This window comes from Coloeus monedula, assembly GCF_965178545.1.
Source record: "Coloeus monedula genome assembly, chromosome: 2".
NCBI classification, from domain to species: domain Eukaryota; kingdom Metazoa; phylum Chordata; class Aves; order Passeriformes; family Corvidae; genus Coloeus; species Coloeus monedula.
This window is the reverse complement of record NC_138782.1, coordinates 25,176,374-25,183,173: the sequence shown is the minus strand read 5'-3', so window position 1 is coordinate 25,183,173 and position 6,800 is coordinate 25,176,374.

Genomic DNA, 6,800 nt, shown 5'->3' with positions numbered 1-6,800 from the left:
AGTGAGGAAAATACACAGGTGTTAACTTAGTCCATGACCACCTCAGGGAGGGCAAGGGGCAAAAGCTTGCAATGTAAGTGATGCCCCATCTTAAAGTTTTGGTTTTTTCCACGTCGTCTTCCTCAGTTTCTTAAAGCCACGTTGTCAGGAGGTTTTTTTGTTGTCTTGTCAGAGCTCTGTTCTGCCTTTTGACTAGAGATAGCTTACTCAGTTTAAACATGTGTTCCTAAACAGTTTTTGGCATGGAGCAAACAACCAAACTTGCCTGGTTTGTCTCTATTACAACGTGTATTTAGAGCAGCAAACACCTGATGTTTGCTGAGAGTGATCCAGAGGAGTTAGAGCCCTTCCTTATCCTGGATCTACAGGCACCGTTTCCACTAAATTGGGCAAAGGACAGGATTTGCCTCCAGATGGTGCTAGCGAACAGGTGTGTAGTAGTCGTCAGACTATTGGTGTGATTCACTTAATGATTATTAATCATATCACTGGAGATGCTGAACACGTGATATGAGGCAGCCTTGCATGTGCTTCCTGCTGCCTGTGTGTTGGGAAGGCTCCCGGTATTGCTCGGGAATGCCATTATGTACGGATACGCTCCAGGTAAGAGTCAGGCAGCATCCAAGTGTTTGCAGAGTTTTGACCTAATTATTTTTCCCTGTGGAATTCTTACCATTGGATGAAAACACCGGATTTGCAAAAAGGGAGGATATTAAGCAGTCTCCTCAAAATCCCTGTCTCTGCAGGGGGGTGGCATTGCTGTGGTTCAGCTTTAGCCTCGTGGTAGGATGGTTCCTGAGCGTTTGAATCCCTTTTGCTGCTGCAGAAGCCTGTAGACACACATCCTGCAACTCCCCTGTGGGCAGACACTGTTGAGGGTGGGCAGCCCCTCGTGGCCGTGGGGGCTCTAGGACAGCCCGTGTCCCAGTTCCCTGCAGCAGCAGGCCTGGAGCTGCTTGTGGTGCTGCAGCAGTGTGGTTGGGGCTGGGAAAGAAGCACGGAGTTGCTTCCCCCTGGGCCAGGGAGAGCTGACATTGCAGCAGCCATGGGCAGGGCGAGTCTGGCAGGGGGCCCATGGCAAAACAAACCAGCTTTGTCCTCTCCTTAGACCTGCGGCGCCGGAGCTAAGTCATGGAGTAGGTGACCTGGAGTGCCAGAAAAGGAAAATGCAGTGTCATTCCCACCCTGCCTTGGCATCCCTGACACATTACAAAGGTCAGAAGCAGCACCCTTTTCCCAGAGCTGCTGGTTTGGCTGTGCGAGCTGTGGCCCAGTCCCTGCAGTCAGTGCTGGGGGCGGGCAGCAGGCACTGGAAATAAAGTCGTTGCTCTGCACAAGAAACCCAGCTTTTTAAGGTGCTCACTTAGGACTGGTGATAGTGTGCAGCAAGGAGGAAGTCTGGTTTCTGAACAGGAAAACTACACTGATCCTCAGCAGTCATTCTGTAACTTTACCTCAAAAGGGGAATTCAACAGAGAGCTTGGATTTCTGCCTGCATTGCCAGGCTAACACCTGGCCTGGAGGGGCTGGGGAAGGCAGGATGGCTTTGGGGGGGGCCTGTGTGGCTGCACACTGTGAAGCTCTCCATCCCCACAAAGGCTGGCCTTAGCAACATCAGTGTGTGTGCTGAACCCTCTTGCAGCCTCTCAGGTGTCTGGATAAACCATGCCTTCCCCGAGGCAGCACAGGACACTGAAGTGGCCAAGGATGTACTGGAGGAAGGACACAGTGCAAATTTAGCTTTTGGGAAAGTTAGTGGCATCCCAAGTTTTCTTTTCAGCCACGCCATCAATTTTGGGGGGTCACATAGAGCCCAGGTGACCTCCGTCTCAGAGAGAGGAATGGCACAGATTGTCTGCAGCAGTGTGGAAAGAGGTAGGTCCCAAGCTCCATCTGATACCTTCAGCCACCAGCTTTCCTTGGGATGCTACAAACAGCAGATCTGGTTGCACTTTGCAGGACTCCCCATGTCGCTTTACCTTGCAGGATGTACATGAAGGGACAAAAAAGCCAAGAAAGGGCTCAATCTGTGCTCACTTAAACAGTCTTTGGGGGGCTGCAGCTGGATCACCCTCTCAGGGTCTTTCTTCTGAAATTTGTTTTTAGCCATAGATTAACAGGGCCTGAATCTCCTGAACTCTGGGACAAAGTGCTCTGAGTTTTTTCAGACTCTGACATGGGAGTAAGTGAGGAGATGGTGATGAGGTCAAGGGGGTGAAATGCTGTTTATTCCTGATGTTTATCATGATAAGAGTTTAGGCAAATTGACTGAAGGCTTTTACTGGAGGTGCTTCCAACAGACTCCTATGCAATGCATAGATAGGCTCTTTAGAGGCCAAAGCAAATAAATAATTGCCTGGAAATGCAACTTTCATCACTTATGAAGTTCTGCTTTTGTTTGTTTTTTCATTAAGGCGGACTGGGGTTCAATCTTCTGTTCCCATTATGGAGCAGGAAAGTGGATTTGAGAAAGTCACTGGCTTAGCATAAAGCTTTATTGTTCTCCTCCTTGCTTTCTATATGCAGTACAAAGATACCACTGAGATCAAAGAAAGGATATGAATTGCCATAGCACCCAGTTGTCTCAACATTTTCCTCTTCAGCAGGTGGTTATCCATCTGTTCATTTTCCCTACTGGGGCTGGCTTTTTTATCAGTGTGAATCTCTTGGGGCATGGATGTAACCCTCAGTGCACTGCCTGATGGCCCCACCATGCAGTGAGGGCCAAGTGCCTTCTCCACCGGCTGCCGAGTTTTTATGGCCCTTTGAGCTACTGTGAATGACAAAACAATGAGAAACCCTAGCGAGGATCATGGTCCTGATGAACCCTGGGGCAGGAGCTGATACCCGTGTCCCCAAATGCTTGGTGCTGTGCTCGGAGAGATGCTGCTTGGCTGAAGCACAGGACATCAGAGCCACTACCCTGCTCAGGTCTGCTGATGAGAACGGGGGTGTGGTTGCCCTGAGGAAGCAGAAAGGATGAGGCACTGGAGCACCTCTGAGGCATGGCACTGAGGACAAAGAGTCTGGAGAAGCGTATCTGATGTCCTACCAAAGTGGCAGGATCAAAAGATATGGATTTTGTCTGCAGCGTCTGGGTGAGATAATACGGCTTGTAGCCTGCCTGCGAGGGCAGGCACGGCGGCTGTGACTGCGTCCAGGTGAGCCCAGCCTGCCACGGGCTGTGCTGTGGCTGGGCAAACCTTCAGCTGCCCACTACAAGGGCGAGTACCGCTGCCTGAATGAGCACGAAGCAGCACCGACACGTGGGGAAGCAGGGCCACATCCCCCTGTTTTGGAAGTGCAGGGGGTGAGACATGGAAAAGTGACGGTGTCGGCAGTGTGACCGAGCCCCTGATAGCCCAGATACCACCGGGCAGGCGGGCTGGGCGAGCACACAGGCTGTGCCTGGCTGCCTGTTAAAGCCTGCCTGCAGTGCAGGGAGAGCTGTATGTGCTCCCCACCCTGCTCAGTCCTTCTCGACCGAGCCCGTCGTGCTGAGGAGCAGCAGAGCCCTCCCCGTGGCCGCTGTCCTCTCCATCTGCTGCGAGGTCCACTTCTGCACCTGGGCCACCCTGGCTGCCAGAGAATAGCAGCTGACGTGTTCCCGCCTCCTCAGCCCCCCAAAGGTATCCTGGCTCCATCCCTGTGTGTGGTGGGGTTCATCCCATTTGGAGCAGAGCAGATGGGCAGTGCAGCGCCACAGTCCAGATGAGGTGCCCACATGTATTTTGTATTTCTGTGACAGAGTGTGGACACTGGGTTTAACTTGTGTAGTGCTCCCACATGGACTTTGCATTCACTCTTTTGGCTGTGCCAGGGCTCTGTGCTTTGTCACCAAAGAGTGCAAATGGATGCTGGTTCCTTGATGGTGCCCAATCACACCATAGAGTACATGATCCCACATTAATAAAAGTTGTTCCACAAGCAGCACAACCAATAATGCTTTTTTGCCCCAAGGATTTAAGATCTCACCACATCAATCCCAATCTCCTACCCATGTCCTGTGATGCTCCCAGTACAGCCCAGCACTCCTAGTGCTGCGTTTCCAGCTCCTTGTGTGTCTCCCTGATCTCTGTCATGGTACCACCAGCTCCTCCATGTACCTTCGCCTCTGCCCATCACAGTACCTTGGCTTTCTTCTGTGTCCCTGTGACCTCCCTGTAATTCCCCATCTCTCTTCCACTGTGCCTGCCCGAGCCTGTTGGATCGTCATTTAGGCAAGATTAGTCTGGGTAGATCATGTTTGGATAGCTGCTGGCACCAGACTCAGCAGCTGGGTGTGTGACTACTCCTGGGGGCCTCGGGAGGGAATGGAGACAGTCGGTGTCATCTACATGTCCACAAACTCCCACAGACTCCCACAAACCTCTTAGGGACTTTGTATCTCCTGGAGGTCTGTCCCTCTGCCAAATTTTGTTGACCATTTTCAAAACCTCTGAGTTGTGGATGTGGACTAAGGGTTGGCACGACCATGTTAAGTGAATTCCATGGAAATGTGTGTATGTTGGATACTGCATCTCCTGGGTGGAGTTGGACCTGTTGCTTGGAGCCTCCCAGGTCTGCTCAGCCTATGACCACTGGTGAACCTGTGAAATGGGCCTGGGGTTATCTAGCAGGAAGGTCTGTCTTTGTGAAGTGCACTGCCTGGAGAGGGCAGCTTTGAAGTGCTGATTGGCACTGGCTTTACTGTTATAAACATATAGAGAGCATTTTTGTGCTCAGATCATTTCTGGACATACAACAAAGGGTGAGGAAACAAACAAATGGAGTGCTTTGGGAACAAGTTAAATGGAGCACCACATGGGGAGTTTCAATCACAACATCACCAGATAACTTCCCATTTCTCTAGGGGTCATTATTCCTGCCTGGAAAAGTGAGGGTGGAAACTCAGCTCTGTACTACACAGGACCTCTGTGCTGAGTTGAAGCAATGGTGAGTGCACATGCAGCGGGCTAATGTGGTGTGTAATGTGCACAAGCAGATGTCAGCACTGTCCAAAATAATCCCTCCTGTGCTCCTGGTGAGTGCAGCACATCCATTGACAGTCCACACGTGTGATGCTTATTCACAGATGGTGTTTCTTGACCAGCACGTGGAGGCTGCTGTCGCTGTTCCAAAGTAGGCTCTTTCTTTCCTTTCACCCAGTGTGCAAGAGGCCAATCCACACACAGAGTCATGGTATTTGATTTATTTACAGTTCTGTGCAGAAAGCAAATCCCAAACACGGCCCTGTACCAGCCACTTTGAAGAAAGTTAACTCTACCCCAGCCAAAACCAGCACAGTAGCCCAAAGTGATGAAGGGCTTGGCTGAAAAGGCAGTGATTTGTGGGACTGGTCTGGAAGGTTGGTTCAACAAGACCTGTTCCCTGGCACTGACAACTGCTTTTCCTCTGGAAAGGACACCCCTCAGGACCAGGCTCCCAGAGACCTATTGAAAGGTTGCTCAGAGGTTTCCCAGCACTTAACAAGATGAGGCTCAGTTCAGCCAAATGATGAAGAATGGGGCCTTTCTTTCTCTGCTCACTAGCAGAGTTACCTGGACTAACATCCCTCCAACCCTCTTTGAGGCCATCTTTTAATTTTGTTCTCAAAGGGCTGAGTAATTAGGTTATTTAGAAGCTGTCAGCAACACAGGAGGCTGGTAGCCTCTGTCCTGGACTGTCATTTTCACGGTCTGCTTTTCAAGTTGTACAGTAATGCAGTTTTGTATTGTGGCTTTGTTTGCCATGGCTCAGCTGGTTTATTACAGGCCATGGAATCTGTCCTGCTCTTCAAGAAACACAAAGATAAGCTGGTGGCCATTGATGAGGTAGTCTGCTCTGATTTCTGCAGAACCAGAGTGTGCTTGATTTTGCTATGTGGAAACTGTCTGAAGATAACTGTAGTAGTTTAGTTTCACTGTAACCTCTGACTGCTTACATTCCTCTGCGTGGATAGATATGAAATGAGTTGAGATTAAACCCCAAAACTTCATTTTCTTGGCTAAAGATCCATGCAAGTGTAAAATGAAAATTGTGAAATCCCACAATGGAAGCACATTGATAGATGTCTGAAATGCTGGTTTCCTGCAATGAAGACGTTGTAGGGAAGCTAGTGAAGCTACTTTAATCTGTGCCAGGAGTGTTTTTGCAGCTGTTATCACATTTTCTTGATTTTTATTATTCATCTGTTACTATATTTGCAGGTTTGCTGTCTCTTCAAGGGTGCTGTCTTCTGCTCTTTCTTCATTGATAAAAGCTTCTGCCACTCTCCTGAGAAAATTAAGCTAGTGAAGGCATTAGATCCCCAGAGTTTGGAGTTCATCACATTTCATGAAGTCTTAGATGACTTTTTGTGTGGATTGGGCTGGACTTCACTCCATGGATTGTGTCCATAGTCAGTAATGTGAGGAGCAGCAGAGAGCCCTTGTGTAGCAGCTGGCACAGCAAAACAACTAGACTTGCCTGTATGAGTCAGAAACTTTCACACAGTGTCTCCTTCATACATGGAACTTTAACTAGGCTCAACACCTGTTTCCTGCATCACAGCTCCACAGGCATCCCCTAAAGAACACTAGTGATTGTTTTGAAGTTTATCTAAGTGTTCAATGGTGTATGATGAAAAGATAACCATACTTATGAGCACTTACATGCAGGAGCATGGTGTCTTTGTCAAAAGTGAACTAGAAAACTGTTCCTTTCCAGCTGTGCCTCTGATGAGGATGTGGGAGACTTCCTAGCCTTTTCCTCAAGATTCTCCTAAAGGAGACTTCTTTTTATGGTTCTTCATTTCAGAGCCTCGGGGCTGTTAGTTAGTA